Here is a 19,144-nt window from a genome sequence, read left to right as displayed (position 1 = left end):
ACTAACCTGTCTCTGGCTTCCATATCCTTTAGCCTAACGCCTTGGGCCATTGTGCCTCACTTTTATACAGGGGTGAGCAAAAGTAGGTTAACAGTTGTTGTATGGAAGAAAGACATGCAGGTTGTGATTATTACAATAGCTTTATTAACTCAAATAATGTCACAATGCAACTGGAAACCTACTTTTGCCCACTCCTATATATCTAAACCATATTAAGTGATATGTAGCAATAATTAAATGGGACATTTTCATATTTAAGAATGACTATTCTGAACTGTATACGTATCATTGGGTTACAGTAAGATGCAGGTACCAAAAACTGTTATTAATTTGGACTGAGTCAAAAAAGGCATTTAAATATAGCAAAAAGAAATTAATATTTACTAAATTGTACTCCTTTGAGGTATGCAGTTAGTTAGGCTAGCAGTTTAAACTTTTTGAAAGCTTATGAATAGGTCTGTGATTAGAATGTCAGTGGAATAAGTGGTTTTACTCCTGAGTAGGACTTAAGCTTACTGAGTCCTTTTTCTCTCATTAAAGAGTTAAATTTCAGCCTAATCCCTGAGCATTTCAAAATAGGGAGTGAGTTTTAATGTTTTCCTGTACTGTAAGATAAAGATGTTAACAGGTGTAGATGTAGTATGTGGCTAATTTTTATTGAGCTTATATAGTGCTCAGTACTTCATATGAATCATCTCATTTAATCTTCATACCAATTTTATGGAGGAAAGATACTAGCTCTTTTACCTATTGAGAAGGCTGGGGTTTTAACTTGCTCAAGGTCACACTGTAGGTGACAGGCCTAGGATTTCCAAGCCACTGTAAAGATGATGAAGCATATTAGTTGTATTTTAAGGTTTATAGATATTTAGAGATGTCGTTTTGAGATTAATATTAAAATCATGAAAGCAGAAGAGGCAGAGATTACTACTTTAACCATGTTATCGCTATTAGGCAATTCAGTATCATTTGGGGAGTATATTCCTTCCATCAGACACAAAATCAAACTGAAATTTGGTTTCTGCTTTTGAAACCTTTGACGAAAGTGTAGACTGGAAAACACTCAGATTTTCTTTAGAAAGCATCGGAAGAAAAGTAGGGGGAAATGAGATTGGAAGCGCAATTGCACTCTGAGTAATACAGTGGCTCTCTGGAGTAGGAAGTTAAACACTGAGCTTTGGGGCAAGGATTGAGGGAAATAATTTGCCAGTTACAGCCTTTTTTTTAACAAGAGCAAAACATTTTTCTTTGTACAAAAGAGACTTTTTCGTTTAGGATCTAGCTTGGCTGCAAAGTGTCTGCTGGCTAACTTCCTATTTTGGTGCTGTGGCTGAAAGTTGCTAATGTTTTGCACGAAAATTTGTCTTTTTTGTTTTGTGAACGTGGGAAAACTCAAGTGTAGGCAAACCTATACCTGGATATCTCAAGCCTCCCTGTACGGATACTCATGGAATGTGTGTGGAAAGTAACCTAGAGGCCACTGGCAGGCCGGCGGGCTTTCTTCACCGCAGGTCTGCTTTTTCCATGTTACAGGTATCCTTCTAATTAAAAGTAATGAATGCCTTGGGGGGTGTGGGGGGTGGTAACTAGTAACCAAATGGTAACTATAACAGATTTCTAAGCTATTCCCTCTTTTTAGGAAGAACTGAAGGACAGTTTGGAGAATAAGGAACAGTAAAGGGAAGGTATTTTGAAGTGTAAACAAACATTTTTTTCAGTTTGAAAATGTTTACTTGGTGTCTACAGAGCATTCACTTGGAAGTTGTTTTTTTTTATCATGTCATTTTTAACTCCCAACCTTGTTCTGTAAGATAAAGTATTCTGGACACAGAAGAGGGCAGTTTCTCCCTCCATTCCCACTCCATATTCTCAAGCCCAATGAGCTTTTCCTTATTCCAATTGAAATTTCAAGTTACTGTTCTTTAAAATTAGTGAATAGATGTGTTTAGAGCAGGGAGAAAGGACCACTCACTCTGCCCCTTCCCCTCTGCAGGTTGTGTCCTGGACAAAGACTGTCTGTGGTTAGGACTGAGGGTGTCAGTGTCAGGACGCGAGTTCTGAAGTACAGCTCAGTCTTTCTGCTCTTCTAGAACTAATGAAATACAGGCAGTCAAGGTGTGGTTCTCAAGCCAGGTGCATTACCTGGGGAACTCGTCATGCAGATTCCTGAGCTTATCCTGCTCTGGAAATTCTGAGTCAGTCAGGCGGAGACAAAGCCCGTGCAGCACTCACTGGTGGGTGCGCTGCAGTTTGAAAGGGCCTGTAAAAGATGTGCCGGTGGCTATTGTGCTCAGTGAGTCAGACTTTGACCTTGATAGTGATCAAGATCATTTGCTAAAACATTTTGTTCAGGAACTTGTCTTTCAACATTGGCTTACAGTATATATTTATTTTATATTGGACTGCTTTAAATGTCTTTATTCACTTAGAACCCGCAGTTCTTAGAATGTCGTAAGCATTTAGTTTTTACTAACTGATTTAGATAACAGTCACCCAAAATCTTGAAATAGATAAAAGCTCTTTAAATTCCTGCCCTTTATTTGTAACTGGTTGGAGGGAAAGTGTTTAAAACCCTGAATGAGGACTTTTCTGTATTATATACCAGGTGAAGGTGGTTAGGATTTGACAATATATCTTTTTCTCTCTCCCCTAATAAAAAGTAGATGGTCTGGAGAATCTGTTTCAGCTGAGATTTCTTTTTTTTTTTAATGTGTTTGGGGACATTTATTGAGAATTTGTTATAAGTCCAAATACTTGTTTTAAGCACTTCACATGTATTAATTCATTTCATCTTCACAGCAGTTCTTGAGTTAGGTACTTTAGTATACCCCCTTTTATTTTTGTTTTTACAGAGACAGAGAGAGGGATAGATAGGGACAGACAGATAGGAACGGAGAGAGATGAGAAGCATCAATCAGTTTTTCATGGTGACACCTTAGTTGTTCATTGATTGCTTTCTCATATGTGCCTTGACCGTGGGGCTTCAGGAGACTGAGTAACCCCTTGCTCAAGCCAGCGACCTTGGGTCTAAGCCAGTGAGCTTTGCTCAAACCAGATGAGCCCGCGCTCAAGCTGGCGACCTCGGGGTCTCGAACCTGGGTTCTCCGCATCCCAGTCCGACGCTCTATCCACTGCGCCACCGCCTGGTCAGGCTATCCCCATTTTTTAGATGAAATTAAGGAATTTGCGAAGGCCACACAATGAGTCAGTATGATGAAAAGATTTTGCATCTTTTAATTGGAATTTTTGGTTTGGGAGTAGTCAAATGTTACAGAAATTTGTGGGGTTTTTTCTTTTCCAAATGAGAGGGAGGAGGAACAGTCTCCATATCTACCCTGCTGGGATCCACCCAGCAACCCTGTCTGAGGCTGATGCTCTGCCCATCTAGAGCCATGCTTGCAATGGAGCCATTTTTAGCACCTGAGGCGGAGGCTCCCTGGAGCCATCCTCAGTGCCTGGGCTGATGCGCTTGAACCAATTGAGCCATGAGTGCAGGGAAGGGAAGAGAGAGTGGAGGAGAGGAAGGGGTGGAGCAGATAGTCGCTTCTACTGTGGGCCCTGACTGGGAATCGAACCAGGACATCCACACACCAGGCTGATGCTCTACCACTGAGCAAACTGGCCAGAGCCAGAAATTTAGAATATGACTGCCAACTTAATTTTCTAGTCTTATTTCAGAAAATATAATTAAAAGACAAAGAAGAAATTAGTTTAAGAAGATAAAGTAAGCAAGGAGCTCAGTTCTGGATAAATTTGCGGACATCTATGATCCTTGTAGGGTTATGACATTTCACCTCTTGCCATATATTGATTTCCTTCTAGTAGATGTGTAACCCTTGCTTGTTAAGAGAGTAATGCCATATTTTTAAGTGATTAGAATTCTTGATAATGAATGTGCACATTAAATCACATTATAGCAGATAATTAGAAAATATTCATGATGAGGGAATTTTTTTTTTTTTTTTTTTTTTTTTTCCATTTTTCTGAAGCTGGAAACGGAGAGACAGTCAGACAGACTCCCGCATGCGCCCGGCCGGGATCCACCCGGCACGCCCACCAGGGGGCGACGCTCTGCCCACCAGGGGGCGATGCTCTGCCCATCCTGGGCGTCGCCATGTTGCGACCAGAGCCACTCTAGCGCCTGGGGCAGAGGCCACAGAGCCATCCCCAACGCCCGGGCCATCTTTGCTCCAATGGAGCCTTGGCTGCGGGAGGGGAAGAGAGAGACAGAGAGGAAAGCGCGGCGGAGGGGTGGAGAAGCAAATGGACGCCTCTCCTATGTGCCCTGGCCAGGAATCGAACCCAGGTCCTCCGCACGCTAGGCCAACGCTCGATGAGGGAATTTTTTGATAGACATTTGTTTTGTTTTGTTTTACAGGGTCAGAGAGAGGGATAGATAGGGACAGACAGACAGGAACGGAGAGAGATGAGAAGCATCAATCATTAGTTTTTCGTTGCTACACCTTAGTTGTTCATTGATTGTTTTCTCATATGTGCCTTGACCATGGGGCTACAGCAGACTGAGTAACCCCTTGCTTGAGCCAGCGACCTTGGTTCCAAGCTGGTGAGCTTTGCTCAAACCAGATGAGTCCGCGCTCAAGCTGGTTACATCGGGGTTTCGAATCTGGGTCCTCCACATCCCAGTCCAACGCTGTATCCACTGCACAACCGCCTGGTCAGGCAGACATTTGTTTTGATTACTGTTGAATGTCTGTTGTATTACGTGTGTGAAGGGCTGGGTCCTTTGAACGAGGAGAGGGTCGTGGACATTTTCTGCAATGTAAGGTAATCCAGAGTTATTTCATCAGGCAGTTTTACAATATACAGTATAGTATTTTAAAACCTAACCATCTCCAAACTCCCTGGAGTTGTCTGCCATTTTACCAGGTACAGCCTTGGACAACACCAGTGACTTATTAAGTGCCATACTGACTAATTGGAAGAGTCTTTGTTTATCTGAGTTCTTGTAAAGGGCTTCTTAGATTCTGGTCTTTGTTCTAGTTAATGTTTTCATTTCTTTATAAACTCTTTACTTCCAGCCCAGTTTTATCCATTGTATTGGCACATGTCAGGTCTGTCCGAGTTAGGGTTTTAACTAGCCAAGAAAACTTCCTTTCATTTGCTGAAATTCTTCTTTTTTTCTTGATTGATTGATTGATTTTAGAGAGACAGAGAGAGAAGGGGGAGGGAAAGAGAAACATTCCTTTGTTGTTCCACTTAGTTGTGCATTCATTGGCCTGATGGAGATCAAAGGTCAGACCCGCAACCTTGGCATTTTGGGATGGCACTCTAACCAACTGAACTAACCAGTTGGGGCCCATTTGCTGAAATTCTAAAGATAATTAGAATTAAAGCATCAAGTACTTATTTTGCTACCTGTGGTAGGTTGCTTTCTTCTTCATATCATCAAGCCCACCACCACGTCATTCTCATTTCACTTACTGGTTTTGCTTGTCCGTCTCCTGCTCTGTATTGGAAGCTCCACAAAGGCAGGGACGTTTCTGTTCTGTTCAACTGCTTTTAACCTAGTTTCTAAAACAGTGTCTGGCACACGATAGGCATTCAATAGACATTTGTTGAATTATTACTAATTCATTTTGCCCACTTCAGCCTGTGAGATGACAGGTCTGAGTCATCTGAAATCGCCCTCTATAAAACAGAAGCCGAGCGCTCTCTGTGAGGGGCGTCAGTTTTGCACACCTCAGAGTTCCATCCCTGTTTGAAGGAGGGGCTCCCAAACAGTGTCACTTCATCCAGATTTAGTCCATTGAATGTTTCCTCGTATAAACAGTAACTAGTAAATTCAGTAACAATACATAGCTCAGATTGTGGAGTAGTTATGGTTTAAATGTAGCTTTTAGTTCTTTAAGTTTCAGGGTTTGGAACCTTTTAACCTACAATGTTTCAGGATTTTGAACCTTTTAACCTACAATGTTTCAGGGTTTTGAACCTTTTAACCTACAATACTGAGCTTTATTTATTTATTTATAATACAGGGACAGAGAGAGAGTCAGAGAGAGGGATAGATAGGGACAGACAGACAGGAATGGAGAGAGATGAGAAGCATCAATCATCAGTTTTTCGTTGCAACACCTTAGTTGTTCATTGATTGCTTTCTCATATGTGCCTTGACTGTGGACTTTCAGCAGACCGAGTAACCCCTTGCTCAAGCCAGCGACCGTGGGTCCAAGCTGGTGAGTTTTTTGCTCAAGCTGGCTGCATCAGGGTCTCAAACCTGGGTCCTCTGCATCCCAGTCCAACGCTCTATCCACTGCGTCACCGCCTGGTCAGGCCTGAGCTTCATTTATATCCTTAACCCAGTCTTGCAGAATATCCATACTGTATAATGATAGATGTGGCCATGTTTACTACATTAGCACTAAATATGAATTACGGATACTGCAAACATTTTCTGTTCACTGGTGCAGTCTGTACCACCAAACGTTTCCCCTCAGTTTATAGAGACTTTTTACCCAGATTACAGTTAAACTAGTCTAAAGATCCAATCCCTATTATATCAAATTTCAGTGATGTGTTGAAATAGAAAAATGTTATCTGGCATTTAGAAACATTTTAATGAGTTTTATTTGTTGCAGTAAGATATTTTGTTCCTTTTTTTTCATGTTTATAAAATCATTTTGAATAAAGTCATAATTTTTCTTTTGTCTATTAGCTTCTCACGTGAAAAAGAACATAAACTGAATAAGGGTAATTCTAAAGGTTTTGCTCTTTCGCTTCTCCCCAATTACTCACCCACACTGAAGGCATTGCTGTCCTGAGCCTACTCGGGTCTCACCACTCCAGCCTGAATCTCTGATTCATTCATCTGGATTGCTTTAAGATCTACGTGGGTTCCAACTCCAAAGATGCACAGTGTGCAAGAAAGCGCCAAGACACGTCTGTCCATGAAACAGTTGTTTTGATCTTTTTCCCTAGTAAAAAACTTGCTAGATTGGGAAGTTGGAAAACAATGTGATAAACCAGTGGCTACTCTGGTATCAATAACTGAGAAGCCCTAATTAATGTATACTTCTCAGAAGGTTAGTTTCTGTTTTAAAAGGACTTCTGAAGTTAACTCTTCTTAACCCAATTCAGTTTGCACAGTTCAGTTTTGGTTAAATTGGAAAGTTGATGCAAGAGAGTATGGAGCAGGCCAACTTTTTCAGTACTTTCAGTTGTTTTTTTTTAATTGAATTTATTAGGGTAACACTGGCTAACATAAATACACAGGTTTCTGGTGCCCAGTTCTTTTTTGTGTGTGTGTATTTTTCTGAAGTTGGAAACGGGGAGGCAGTCAGACAGACTCCCGCATGCTCCCAACCGGGATCCACTGGCACACCCACCAGGGGGCGATGCTCTGCCCAGCTGGGGCATTGCTCTATTGCGACCAGAGCCATTCTAGCGCCTGAGGCAGAGGCCACAGAGCCATCCTCAGAGCCCAGGCCATTTTTGCTCCAATGGAGCCTGACTGTGGGAGGGGAAGAGAGAGACAGAGAAGAAGGAGGGAGGGGGTGGAAAAGCAGATGGGCGCTTCTCCTGTGTGCCCTGGCCGGGAATCGAACCCGGGACTTCCGCACACCAGGCCGACGCTCTACCACTGAGCCACCAGGGCCTCTGGTGCCTGATTCTACAGCACGTCTCTGTACATTGTATTGTGTGTTCAGCCTCCCCCCCCCCCCCCCGCCCCAGTCAAGTATTGGTCCATCACCATTTATCTTCCCCCACTTCCGGTCATCACCACACTGTTGACCGGTACCTTTAGTTTAAAATGATGAGGTGATCTGTACCTGGCACCAATCCTCCCAGGCTGTAACAGTGGATTATAGAAACGGTGTGTTCATATGAGTACTTTATAATATCAAGTTGTTTGTTTTGTGTGGATTGCGTTGTTTCTGTGAAAAGCTCTACCAAAACAAAGGGGGAAATCTTCTCCGGATTCTCCAGTCTCATCTTTTCTGTGTGCTTTACCTTTACAGTGGAAACCATAGACTGAAAAGTATTTATCATGACATTTTTGTTGTTGTTGTTATTTGCAGTTTGTAGCATGATGTGGCTTTTCTGTTTTACCTTTGGCAATTTTATGCATGTCTTATAGGTTAACTTATGGCATTGTTTGTTACATATTTGTGCGTGTATATATACATCCAGCGTGTATATATGTAATTTTAAAAAATAAAAAGCATGCTGCTTGGCCTGACTAGCTAATGTGTAATTGTATTTGGTAAACAATTTCTTTCTTTCAAATTCTAACCATAGAGGGATTGAGCTCTCTTTGCTCTGGTGAGCCACCTTCAGAAATTTTGACTTCCTCCTTTTTTTCATCTTCTGAAATACATAAAACTGACCTTCCAATACTACCTGGAGAACAAAGCCAAGTGTTAAGCAGCCAGCCTATCTTAGCCGAAGAAGGAGAAGACTGCTTAGCTCTTTCAGATGTGAAAAACATGGAAAAGCCTCAGGGGACCCGTAAAAATGGACCCAACTCCCCGGTTTCTGTTGTGGAAGGAGGTTGCTGTAACCGTCCTTCCATTCCAACCAGCTTCCCAGGTCATCCTGCTTTTCCGTCAAAGGCAGGTCAAATGGAAGAACAAATAAATAAAGCTCACGAGTCCACGAACCCCAATGAGAATACACACAGAGACGACAAAACTGCCTTGGATGCTGATGACAAGTTCACTTTGCTAACAGCCCAGAAACCACCCACCGAGCAGTCTAAGACAGAAGGCATGTGTTCATCATACTCCTTGTCGCCATCCAGAGTTTCAGGAGGTGGCATTATTAAAAAGGATTCCCCTGAATCACCATTTGAAGTAATTATTGACAAGGCAGCATTTGACAAAGAATTTAAAGATGCATATAAGGAGAGTGCAAATGATTTTGGTAGTTGGGCAACGCACACTGATAGACAGTCACCTGCAGACATTTCAGAGTCTAATGACAAAGTATTTCCACTAAGAAATAAAGAGGCAGGGCGTTACCCGACCTCTGCATTGCTCACTAGACAGTTTTCTCACACTACTGCAGCACTGGAAGAAGTGTCTAGATGTGTGAGTGATATGCATAATTTTACTAATGAAATCCTGACTTGGGATTTGGTTCCCCAAGTGAAACAGCAGCAGAATGATAAATCTGACTGCATCACAAAAACTACAGGACTTGACATGAGTGACTATAATTCAGACATTCCAGTTATAAATCTTAAAACTAACAGTCATCAGAAAATTCCTGTATGTTCTATTAATGGGAGCACTCCTGTCACTAAATCATCAGGTGACTGGGCAGAAGCATCTCTCCCACAAGAACATGCTGTCATTGAAAACCCTGTACCATTCTATCTCAATCCCACAGCAGACGTCAATATCCAAGGTGTGCAAGGCAGTGTGCAGAAACAAGATGACACACTTCCAGAGTCACCTGGATTTCCGTTTGAGAAATGTGTCTCTCTGGGTTCTGGACCGGCCACAGCGAAAGTGGTTTTACCTGATGGCCACTTGAACAGTGAAATGAACTGGCAGAGCTCTGTGCTGGGAGAAGTGACAGAGGCGGATAGTTCTGGTGAGTCTGATGACACAGTAATAGAGGACATCACAGCCAGTATTTCATTTGAAAGCAACAAAAGTCAGGCTGAAAAACCTATTTCCATTTCAAGTGCTATTGTAAAAGCAGATGAAAGAGAAGTCAAAGAGACTCTCAATTATAACAGGGAAACCAAAACATCTGAAAACTTTGAAGAGTCAGTCTGTGACTCTGAGCCACAAGTTCAGCATGATACTCTTAAAAGGAGTCCAGCTGGTCTGGCAGCATGTTCCCAAGTACCTGATATGAATGTCATGTCAGGAGATGTGAAGCAGACAGATAGTATGAGTGAATTTATTCCTGAAAAGACTGTTAAAACTGAGGACCCAAAACTTCCTTCAGCGGCATCCTCCAATGTTTTTAATGAGACAGGATTCTCACTAAATGAGACAGCCTCTGCCTACTTAGAGTCATTACATGAAGACAGTATGAAAGATACAGATGATTCTTCCCCAGAGGACCTGATCGCAGCCTTTATAGCAACCAGGGACAAAGGAACAGTGGACAGATGGGAAGGAAGTGCATTTAAGGCAATATCAGAGAAGACTGTGGACTTTCAAACAACTCTTCCTGTAGAAATCTTGCATGAAAGTGAGTCACATGTTTCTGAAATGAAAGACAAAAAAAGCAGATACTCTGAACAAAGCAAAGAAACTAGAAGTGAGCTGCTGGGTGTTTTCCCCACCCAAGGTACTTCAGCGGCATCTCTTGACTTAGAACAGGAACAGCTCACAATCAGAGCTCTTAAAGAATTAAGTGAAAGGCAGGTTGAGAAATCCACTCCTGCCCAAAATAAAGTAGAATGTCATTCTGAAGAAATAGTCAAACAGACTTTCACATTTGCTCCAGAATCTTCTCAGCCACAGAGATTGTGTCAAGTCCTAGAACACACAGCTGTCAAGATTGGATCTGATCTTGCAATTTCCAAAAAGCCCACTATTTTCAAAGAAACTACTAGCATAGATGTTATTTCCAGCCTTAGCAACACTGAACTGGTAAACAAGCATGTCCTAGCAAGACTTCTGACAGACTTCTCAGGTAACTATTTACATTAGAAATTCTGCATGTGGTTGATTCTGCTGTGATTGATTACTTATCAAAGTGCTATTTTTCTTAGTCTCTGATTTATATCTCCAAAAGTATGATTTGGATAAAAATGGGGAAAGGTAGGTTATTTTTTAATGGTTCCTCAATTTGGTTTTCTTATACAAATATTTCCCAAAGCAGTAGACCATTTGTTAAATTAAATTTTTTTTAAAAAAAAAGGTTTTTAATTTGTTTCTTCTAGGTTCTCTTTTCATTGTAGGTTGAGCCTAGGGTGAAGACTGCTTTTAAGAACATCATTAGGTTCTTATTTATTTACAAAGCTTATTTTTAAATCTTCATAATAGGAGCACTACTTAGCATTTGGGTTTTTTGCTGTGTGTCTTGTAAAATCTATTTGGCAATCAAAGATAAAGGAATTCCTACTGGGATAGACAGTAAATGAAACTTTTAATTAATTTGATCTTATACCATAGAGATTTTATGCTTTGGAAGTAGGTAACCTGTACTGTAATCCTATTTTGTGAGTATTACTTAAGAGAACTCATGCATTCTTCTACATTGGACTTTATTTAATATTCTTCAGGCCAAACTCATTATATGGTGCTAGAGTGCTACCATACTCACTATATAATTACTTTCCTAGCAGTTGGCCTTCACTTAAATTATTTCAATGCTGTCTGTTTTGGAGTCTTGGAAAGTGTAAGAAAAAAAGGATATTTAAGGCTCTGCTAAGGGGACTGTCAGCCTCTCATCTGATATCGAGTTGTGCACTTCTATGGTCAGTGTTAAGTGCTATGTGGGGATCTGTGGTTTTTCAGACTTTTTTTTTTTTTAATTTACAGTCACTCCCATTTATTTGTTTGTTTGTTTATTTTGGGTGGCAGACAGAGAGTAAGAGAGAGGGACAGACAGGAAGGGAGAGAGATGAGAAATATCAATTCTTCGCTGCAGCTCCTTAGTTGTTCATTGATTGACCTCTCACATTTCCCCCAACCTGGGGGGGGGGGCTATAGCAGACCGAGTGAGCCCCTGCTCTAGCCAGCGACCTTGGGCTCAAGCTGGTGAGCCTTGCTCAAACCAGATGAGCCCGCACTCAAGCTGGTGACCTTGGGGTCTCGAACCCAGGTCCTCCACATCCCAGTCCAACGCTCTATCTACTACACCACCGCCTGGTCAGGCTCAGGCTTTTTTTTGTATTTTTCTGAAGTTGGAAACGGGGAGGCAGTCAGACAGACTCCCGCATGCACCCTACTGGGATCCACCCAGCATGCCCATCTGGGACGTTGCTCTGTTGCGACCAGACCCCTCTAGCACCTGAGGCGAGGCCATGGAGCCATCCATCCTCAGCGCCCGGGCCAACTTTGCTCCAATGGAGCCTTGGCTGCGGGAGGAGAAGAGACAGAGAGGAAGGAGAGGGGGAGGGGTGGAGAAGCAGATGGGCGCTTCTCCTGTGTGCCCTGGCCGGGAATCGAACCCGGGACTCCTGCACGCCAGGCCGACCTCTACCACTGAGCCAACCGGCCAGGGCCATCAATGCTTTTTGAAATGGCAATAAAGGATTGCTGTTATTCTCCAGTAACTGAAGATTTAAAAAAAAATTTTTTTTTTGATTGGTTTTACCAAGAGAGGGAGACAGGAACATCAATCTGTTCCTGTATGTGCCCTGACCGGGTGGCATACCAGCAACCCCTGTGCTTTGAGACAGTGCTCTGACCCACCAAACTATCCGGCCGTAATTGAAGATTATTGAACTCAGATTTAGGAGTGCTAAATTTTCATTGTTGCTTTACTATATCTAGAAGTGTGACATTGAACATAGTGAACAAGTAAGTTGTATCACCTTTTGGGTCTTCAGTTTTCTTATTCTGTAAAGTGAGGATGTTGAAGTAGATGATCTTTAATATCACTTTATTTTTAATTTTTATTTTTTTAATTCATTTTAGAGAAGTGGGGAGAGAGAGGAGAGGGGGAGGATCAGGAAGCATCAACTCCCATATGTGCCTTGACTGGGCAAGCCCAGGGTTTCAAACCGGCAACCTCAGCATTCCAGGTTGACACTTTATCCACTGCACCACCACAAGTCAGGCTTTAATATCACTTTAATACGATTCTCTGATTCTGGTATATCTGAGGTTTTGTTTTTGACAGAGACAGAGAGTAAGAGAGATGGACAGGACAGCTAGGTACAGACAGACAGGAAGGGAGAGAGATGAGAAGCATCAGTTCTTCGTTGCAGCATCTTAGTTGTTCGTTGATTGTTCATTGATTGCTTTCTAATATGTATCTTGAGGGAGACAGCTACAGCAGACCGAGTGACCCCTTGTTCAAGCCAGTGACCATGGGGTCATGTCTATGATCCCATGCTCAAGCCAGTGACCCCATGCTCAAGGTGGTGAGCTCACGCTCAAGCTGGCAACCTTGGGGTTTCGAACCTGGGTCCTCCGCATCCCAGTCAAGATCTCTATCCACTGCGCCACCACCTGGTCAGGCGAGTTGTTACAATTTTTATAGTTCTTTTGAGTGATCAGGCATATGGGAATAGGCTACAAGAATTCCAGTTCCTAATTCTGACAACTTCCTGCTTTCATGTGACCTCAGACAACTAGCCTGACTGGTTCAGCATCTTCCTGTGTTAATATGGTGATAATTATTTTGCCCTGCTTTATAGTATTGTAGTAAATAAAGTTCTGTGTAAATACTAATTAGTAATTCTCAACTGAGTTATCTAGTGTGAGAGTAAAAAGGGCTATGTAAGTTTAGGACATTTGTCACTGACCAAATTATATGATTAGTAGATATTTTTAGGCAATAATTAACAAAGACCAGTGTAATTAGACCAAGAAGCTGATGGGTCTTCCTTTGTGAGTTTCAGAATTCAAAACTTTTTAAAATTCTTACTTTATGAATTAAATCTTTTAAAATATAAATTACTTCAGTAAAATCTATCAGTCTCTCGTTCTTTTTCAAGTATACATTCACCAGTACAGACAAAATGCTAGGCCATAAAACAACTCCAAATGTAAAGGATTCAGATAATACAAAAAATGTTCTAAGACCATAATGAAATTAAATTTTAAAACAAGGAAAACAAGATACCTAGGAAAATTCCCAAATATTTGGAAATTAAGCAAAGACACATTTACATAGTCTGTAGCTTAATAAAATCACAATAAAATTTTTTTTACTGTTTTAAACTGAAAGTCAATGAAAATATATATCAGATTGTGGAACACACTGCTAGAAGGGAAATTTACAGATTAGAAAAGAAAAATATCTAAATTAAATGATCTGAGGTTTCAGTTTACGCTTGAAAAAGAACAGAGTAAACACAAAATAAGGAAGGAAGGAAATTATAAAGGTAAGAGCAAAAAGCAGTGGAATAAAAAACAAAATTAACAGTGCCAAAATAAGGTTTTTGGAGATCAACAAAGTTGATTTCTTGATTAATTGAGAAAAAATGAGAGCACAGATTACCAATATCAAGCATGAAGAAGGGGTTATCACTTAAGATCCTACAGATATTAAAAGGCTAATAAAATATTATGAACAACTTTATGCCAACAGATTCATCAACTTAAATGAAATGAACAAATTCCTTGAAAAATACAACTTATCAAAGCTAACATAATCTCTATTAAATTTATCAAAAATCTCAAGATGTCCAGGTCCAGAGGTTTTACTAGGATTCTTTGAAGTATTTAAGGAAGAAGGAGCAAACACTTTCCAACTCATAGACTAGTATATGATAACACCAAAACCAGACAAAAACTTTACAGAAAATTTTATAGACTGATATACATACCTCAGGAACATAATAAGATGAAAAATTCTTTTTTTTTTAATTTTATTTATTCATTTTTAGAGAGGAGAGAGAGAGGGAGAGAGAGAAACAGAGAGAAAGAAGGGGGGAGGAGCTGGAAGCATCAACTCCCATATGTGCCTCGACCAGGCAAACCCAGGGTTTCGAACTGGCGACCTCAGCATTTCCAGGTCGACGCTTTATCCACTGCGCCACCACAGGTCAGGCCCAAGATGAAAAATTCTTAATGAAATATTAGCAAATCAAGTCCAACAGTAAATATATCAAAAGGTTAATGATGCCTGACCAGGTGGTGGCGCAGTGGATAGAGTGTCGGACTGGGATGCGGAAGATCCGGGTTCGAGACCCCGAGGTCGCCAGCTTGAGCGCAGGCTCATCTGGTTTGAACAAAAAGCTCACCAGCTTGCGCCCAAGGTTGCTGGCTCGAGCAAGGGGTTACTCGATCTGCTGAAGGCCTGCGGTCAAGGCACATATGAGGAAGCAATCAATGAACAACTAAGGTGTTGCAACCTGCAACAAAAAACTAATGATTGATGCTTCTCATCTCTCTCCATTCCTGTCTGTCCCTGTCTATCCCTCTCTCTATTTAAAAAAAAAAAAAAGGTTAATGCATCATAGCTAAGTGGGGTTTGTTCCAGGAATACAAGCTTGTTGTGGGATTGGAAATTTCATCAACATAATTCCCTACATTAACATAATAAGAGGAAAACTATGCAATATTTCAGTTGATACAGAAAAGGCATGTGAAAAAAACCCAACATCATTATTTTGTAAAAAAAAGAAAAAAGTGTTTTTTTCCAACAAACTAGGAATAGAAGGTAATCTCAGTTTGGTAAGTGGCATCTGTTGAAAAGTACAGCTGACATTATATTTAATGCCAGCATACTGAACACTTTCCCCTAGGATTGGTAAGGCAGTGCTCACTCGCTCCGTTTGTATTCATCATCACACTGCAGGCCCTACCCCTTGAATCACAACAAGAAGTATAAATAAAAGGAATGAAGACTGGAAAAGAAGTTGTTAAACTGTCTTAATTTGCAGATGACATGATTTTTTGCATAGAAAATCCTAAGGAATTTACAAAGCAACTAGTAGGAGTAGTAAGTGAATTTAGCAAAGTTACAGGATATTAGGCTAATACAGAAGACTCAGTTTTCTTTGTTATATACTAACAGCAAATAATCAGAATTGAAATTTTAAAAAAAAAGTTTCATTTACAATAGCATCAAAAGCATAAAATAGGAATAAATTTAACAACAAAAGAAATGTGCAAGACCTCTATACTGAACCCTTCAAAGCTGCAGAGGGAAGCTCAAGAACTTCCAGGAGAGCTTGCTGTGTCCTGGGATGGGCAGTCTCAATGTTGTGAACCTCTCCGTCCCACCCAGATTCATCTGTGAAGTCACAGCAATAAAAAGTCTCTGAAAAAATTTTCTTTAGACATTGACAAGCTCATTCTAAAATTTCTGTGGAAATACACAGAACGTAGCAAATACAAAGCCGTCTTGAAAAAGAAAAAAATTGGAGGACTTGGAATACTCATTTCAAAACATTATAAAGCTCAGTAATAAAGACAGTGTGGTTGGTACTTGCAAATGAGTCAACAGATGGAGCAAAGAAACAGTATCCAGAAATAAATTACCATAAATTTAGCAACTTAAAACAATAAAGTTTACCTCACAATTTTCATGGATCAGGGGTCTGGTTAGCTGGATCAGATTCTCACCAAGCATGAACCAGGGTTGAGATCTCACCTGAGGCTCAGGTTTCCCTTCAAGCTCACTGATTGTTGGCAAAATTCAGTTCCTGGAAGGTTGTAGGACCAGATCTCCATTTTCTTGCTTACTGACTGGGGCCACACTCAGCTCCTAGAGGCTGCTTTCAGATAGTAGAGTCTCACAATATGGTAGTTTACTTCTTCAAAGCTATCAGGAGAATTTCTTTTTAATCTGCTTCAGGATCTTATGTAAATATAACTGCAATGAAAACACGAGAGTGACTGTCCCATCATATTCACAGGTCCTGCTCACATTTGGGGCCAGGAGGAAGTGTTATACAGGACATGTACAACAAAGGGCAAGAGTTTTGGGGGCCACCATAGCATTCTGCCTGCCACAATTCCTAGAACCAAACTATTTTAGCACCTGAGGCAAGGCTGTGGAGCTGTCCTCAGTGCCCTGGGCCAACTTGCTTGACCCATTCAAGCCATGGCTGCAGGAGGGGAGGTGGGGGATGTGGAAAAGCAGATGGTAGCTTCTCTTGTGTGCCCTGACTGGGACCTCCATGTGCCTGGCCAACGCTCTACCACTGAGCCAACCGGCCAGGGCCAAAATAATTTTTAAAAAATGACCTGCAGCCTGACCTGTGGTGGTGCAGTGGATAAAGCATCAATCTGGAACATTGAGGTCGCCGATTCAAAACCCTGGGCTTACCCGGTCAAGGCACGTATGGGAGTTGATGCTTCCTGCTCCTTCCCCTGTGTCTCCTTCTCTGTCTCTCTCTGTCTCTCTCTCTCTCTCTCTTTATATATACACACACACACATACTACACATCCATACATATATATATGATATATCTCCTCTCTCAAATGAATAAATAAAATCTTTTAAAAAAATTACATACAAGCTAAAGCAAATTTCCTGTACTTTAATTTACTTTGAAATACATAAAAAAGTTAGAATGGATAAGAGAGAGTATAATTAAGTATAGTAAAACATTAATGGATAGTCGTGATGGTTGCACAATAGTGTGGCTAACATCACTAAACTGTATACTTAAGAATGGTTAAGATGGTAAACTTTGTTATATACATTTTACCACAACAAAGATAAAAATTAAGACAATGATAAAATATAGGTAATGATTATGTGGGTTTCACTCTCAAGTCTTTTCAACTTTGCCCTTTGTTGGGGGGAAGTGAGGCAGAGGGGGAGAAAACTAGTCCCAGTTATTGATCAGATCCTCGTTGTCTCCGTGAGGGAACCAAACTCCCAGTAGAGCTCTAGGGAAATGGAGGGGATAAGATCTCAAAAGTCAGATTATGTGAATTCCCTGGCACTTATTACATTTTTTTTAATTTTTTATTTTTTTAATAATTTTTTATTTTTTTTTTAGCAGAGGAGAAAGAGAGTGTCAGACAGGAAAGGGGGAGAAAGATGAAAACCATCAACTTTGGTTGTTCATTGATTGCTCCTTACCATGCATTGACCCAGGGGCTCCAGCCAAGCCAGTGAGTGATCCCATGCTCAAACAGGCAACTCCGTGCTCAAGCTGGTGAGCCTGCACTGAAGCCGGTGAGCCCACGCTCAAGCCAGCAACCGCAGGGTTTTGAAACTGGGACCTTAGCATCCCAAGTCGTTGCTCCATAACCCTGACACTACTGGTCAGGCTAAAAAAAATTTTTTAATTTATTGAGTTTAGAGAGTGAGGAAGGTAGAGAAAGAGAAACATCAATTATTTTGTTCCACTTGTTTGTGCATTTGTTGGTTGATATTTTTAAATGTTAATTTTATTAATTTTAGAGAGAGGAAAGGTGAGAGCGACAGAGAGAGACAGGAACATCTGTTACTGTCTGTGCCCTGACTAGGGATTGAACCGGCAACCTATGTGCTTCGGGAGGATGCTCTGCTCTAATCAACTGAGCTATCCAGCCCCAGGGCTCATTGGTTGCTTGTATGTGCCTTGACTAGGGATCGAACCTGCAACTTTGGTATATCAGGACACCACTCCAAGCAACTGAGGTACTTGGCCAGACCTATTTTATATATACACACACACATACATATATATATTTTTTAAGGCTTATTAGTAAAGATTTTAGAGACTGTCAGCTTTTTTTAAGGAATTTTATGTCATATAATTGTTATAGTCTGAAGCCATGTCACTTACCTGTTACTTAATAGACCATCAAAGAAGCATACAAGTCCAAGTGTATTATGACCATACGAGAGAAATGTCATGTTGCCATAACCTGTTGGTTGGCTCAGTGGTGGTAGAGTGTTGTCCTGGCGTGTGGAAGTCCCAGGTTCGATTCCTGGTCAGGGCACACAGGAGAAGCGACCACCAGCTTCTCTATCCTTCCCCTTCCCCTTCACTCTCTCCCTCTCTCTCTTCCCCTCCTGCAGTCATGGCTCCAATGGTTCAAGCAAGTTGGCTCAGGGCACTGAGGATGGCTCCATGGCCTTGCCTTCAGCCCTAAAAGAGCTCAGTTGTCAAGCAACAGAGCAATACCCCAGATGGGCAGAGCATCATCACCCCATAGGGAGTTTGCTGGGTGGACTTGGATGGGGGTGCATGCAGGAGTCTGTCCCTGCCTGTCCGCTTCCCTGCCTCCCACCTAAAAAAAAAATTAGTATGTTGAAAGGCATAAAATCACTCTAAATTTGAAAAAAAGAAAAAGAAAAAAAAATCACTCTAAATTTGACTGGGCTTTCACAATTATTAGTGATTTATTTAATTTTAGTCTATGTGCTGCCAAAGCAAGCACCATTTGTTTTATTTTAGATTGGATCTGTTGTCTAATGCAGACTTAAGTCTAGACTTTCTTCAGTAGTTGTCCAACACGTGCAAAGAACCAGCTGGACTAAGAAGGAAAAAATGAAGACTAAGGCCTGAGTTCTGTGCCTTTATCCATTCCATTATGATTCCACACTGCATTTGTTATCTTTAACTGTATTCCTCAGATAACTAAGTTCAGCCTA

General features: G+C 41.1%; 1 protein-coding gene and 1 non-coding gene across 2 annotated transcripts in view; one reads left to right on the top strand and one right to left on the bottom strand.

Annotated features, from left to right (window-relative positions):
* The window catches only part of RTN3 (reticulon 3), a 46,691-nt gene that overhangs the window by 15,563 nt on the left and 11,984 nt on the right, over positions 1-19,144 (top strand). The gene's annotated exons all lie outside the window — the stretch shown is intronic.
* On the bottom strand, positions 7,542-7,612 carry TRNAT-GGU (transfer RNA threonine (anticodon GGU)). Its single transcript has one exon. It is a non-coding gene; the product is annotated as a tRNA-Thr (tRNA).

This window comes from Saccopteryx leptura, chromosome 1 (genome assembly GCF_036850995.1).
Source record: "Saccopteryx leptura isolate mSacLep1 chromosome 1, mSacLep1_pri_phased_curated, whole genome shotgun sequence".
In the NCBI taxonomy this organism is placed as follows: domain Eukaryota; kingdom Metazoa; phylum Chordata; class Mammalia; order Chiroptera; family Emballonuridae; genus Saccopteryx; species Saccopteryx leptura.
Note: the sequence above shows the minus strand (reverse complement) of the source record. Positions and strands in the feature narration are given on the sequence as shown.